Below are 2,930 nucleotides of genomic sequence, written 5' to 3'. Positions count from 1 at the left end.
TCCCACTCTCTGAATTCTCATCCAATAAACTCAGTTTTATAATCCAAAGTCCAGGGTTTGTAACTGTTCCATATAATTTGTTTCTGTTCTGTCTCTCTATTACACAGATGAATGAGATCCTCTGATATTTGTCTTTCTCCTTTTGACATGATTTGTTTGACATGATTTTCCTTCAGTTTCATCCCCATTGCAGTGAAGCACAAGATGAAACAAACATTAATTCCCTCATTTAACAGATGTGATGGCTACAGTGAAGATAGGGAAAAATGCTTGCCCCAGTTACCCAGTCTCTAAGTGACTGTCAGGGATCTGAACCCAAGATCTGCTTGATTTCTGAAACATTTGTGATTGTTGGTTTTCCCTTTGCAGGGAAATCCAGTTCTTTGTATTGGACTTGCAGGAAGTAGGACCCACAAGACTCTGTAGCATGGTGAATACTCACTACAAGTGTAGTGTAGACTAGGTCCATCTATCTAATTTTAGCAGCATATCATTTAGTGAGTGCCCTAGTGCTGCACTGAACACCTGCCCATGGTCAGCTGGCTGGTAAACTGCCCATAGTCAGCTGACTCTGATTTCTCAGCAGAAGCAAAGTTTCTGTGAAAACTGTTGTTCTTAGAATGCTAAGATTGGCCCAACATTCAGAGGCCTACATACTAAGAGAAAGTCTCTGTATCACAGATAGATTCCTTGCCCAAGAAGGAAACTGGCCAGAGCCTTCAAAACAAGAGAGAGCTAGCTCCCAAATGGACTTTTATTGCTCTGTATTTCTGAGATCTGAAGAAATTGCTTCATTAGCTATGCAAAGAGACAGCTCTTATCCAAATGTCTGCAATGGACATTTTTGGAGCTTGCGAAATTAGACTTTTGCATTAGTGCTCTTGGAGGTTGTGTGTTCTAATCTCTGTTTCTAAAGTTCCTAGCAATTACTAAAATTAAAAGTAAGAAAAATAGTGGTAATAGGAAACCATATATTGTGTATTGGTTATGTCCTGGGCAACGAAATACACTCATATTATGTTTGTAGCAGCTCTCTGAAGTGTGTGTGATTTATGATTTATGATTATGATTCTGAGTAGAAGAAATACAAGTTTTATGGATTAACCAAAGGACATATTTATTTTCTCATGGAATTAAAAAGCCTCAGTGGAAACACTTGCAGGGTAAGGATAAGAGAACTCCACAATGACTTCAGAACTCCAGACTCCTCAAGAAAAAAAAGATGACTTCAAACCGAATGTACCTCCTCTAACATGCCTTCTCAGAAACTTTTGCTGGTAGCTCTCTCTTTTTTTTAAATTACATTGTTTTTGCCATTGGCTTGATTATTTAGTTCTGCCCCTTTTTTTGACTTTTTTTTTAAAACTATAATATATTTATTTAAGCACCATGATTACAAGAATGTTTCAGTCATAAAGAGAACACCCCCCCCTTAACCACTGCAACATTTCCACCACCAGTGTCACCATCTCCCTCCTTCCCAACCCCTTGTCTGTATTTGAGACAGGCATTCTACTTTTCTCACTCATTATTATTGTCATGGTTTCTTTCTCTCTTTGTGAATTTTGCTAGTGGTTTTTCAATCTTGTGTAATTTTTCAAAGAACAAACTTTCACTTTCATTGATCTTATGGATTGTTTTGTTTTGTTTTTTGATTTCCACTTTATTAATTTCTGCTGGAAGCTTTGTTATTTCCTTCTTCCTACCTATTTTTGTTTTTTTTTTGGTTGATAATTCTCTAATTTTATAATAAGTGACATTAAATTATTTATGTAGGCTCCTTCTTTCTTTCAGAAGTGTGTTTGCAAAGCTATAAATTTTTCTGTTAGTATCAATTTTTCTGTGTTCCACAAATTCTGATAATTTGTGTCTTCATTTGCATTTCTTTCCAGGAATCTTTTGATTTTTTTTGTTTCATTTCATCTCTGACCCACTGGATGTTTAATAGTGAGCTGTTTAATTTTCAGGTGTTAAAGTTTTTCTTCTGTATCCCTTTGTATTCTATCCTAATTTCAGTGCTTTATGATCAATAATGTAGTTTGTGCAATTTCTGTGCTTTTGATTTTATGGAGGTATGTTTTATGCATCAGCAAAGTACCCATGTGCATAATAGAAGAATGTGTATTCAGTTTTCTGGGGATGAGAGTGTCTCATATATGTTTGTGTGTGTGAGTGTGTGTGTGTGTGTGTGTGTGTGTGTGTGTGTGAGACATGTCTACTTTCTTCCATTTCTCCTATCAGAGCTAGTATATTCTTGTTGGGTTTCAGTGTGGTTGACCTATCAAGGGGTGACAGGGCAGTGTTGAGATCTCCCACTATCATTATGTTGCTATTGATGTCTCCTTTCAAATTTATCAACAATTGTATTAAATATTTTACTGGTCCCTTATTGGGTTTGTATATGTTTAGGAGTGAGATTTCTTTCTTTTGTAAATATCCTTTGATTATTATGAACGTCCATCTTTTCCCTTATAACATTTCTAAGTCTAAAGTTTGTGTCATCTGATATTACTATGGCCACTCCAGATTTTTTTCTTTTTTTTTTCAGGGGAGAGCGCACACATAGTCCCCCACTACCACTAATTACACAGTCGAGTTTCCCACATTGGGGAAATCGCAGGGGTCAGCACACCCAGAGTGCAACAGGTGAGCCTCACCCTGGGGAAACCACCTTCATGATCATGGTATCACCCCTGCCAGGTAAGTATCACTCCAGTTTTTTTAAGGGAATTGTTTGTTTGGATGATTGTCCTCCATTCTTTGACTTTAAGTCTATGTTTGTTCTGACTATTCAGATGGTTTCTTGTAGGCAACAGAATGTTGAATTCAGCATTTTGATCCATTGTGCCACTCTGTGTTTTTTAATTGGTGCATTTGGTTCATTGACATTGAGAGAGATAATTGTCATGGGATTTAGTGTCATCTTCATG

At 36.8% G+C, this 2,930-nt stretch overlaps 1 non-coding gene across 1 annotated transcript; it reads right to left on the bottom strand.

Annotated features, from left to right (window-relative positions):
• Nucleotides 1–2,545: 2,545 nt before the first annotated feature.
• On the bottom strand, nt 2,546–2,708 carry LOC126023702 (U1 spliceosomal RNA). The gene has a single exon (XR_007500792.1). It is a non-coding gene; the product is annotated as a U1 spliceosomal RNA (small nuclear RNA).
• Nucleotides 2,709–2,930: the final 222 nt, after the last annotated feature.

This window comes from Suncus etruscus, chromosome 11 (genome assembly GCF_024139225.1).
Source record: "Suncus etruscus isolate mSunEtr1 chromosome 11, mSunEtr1.pri.cur, whole genome shotgun sequence".
Taxonomy (NCBI): Eukaryota; Metazoa; Chordata; class Mammalia; order Eulipotyphla; family Soricidae; genus Suncus; species Suncus etruscus.
This window is presented reverse-complemented; position numbering and strand designations above follow the sequence as displayed.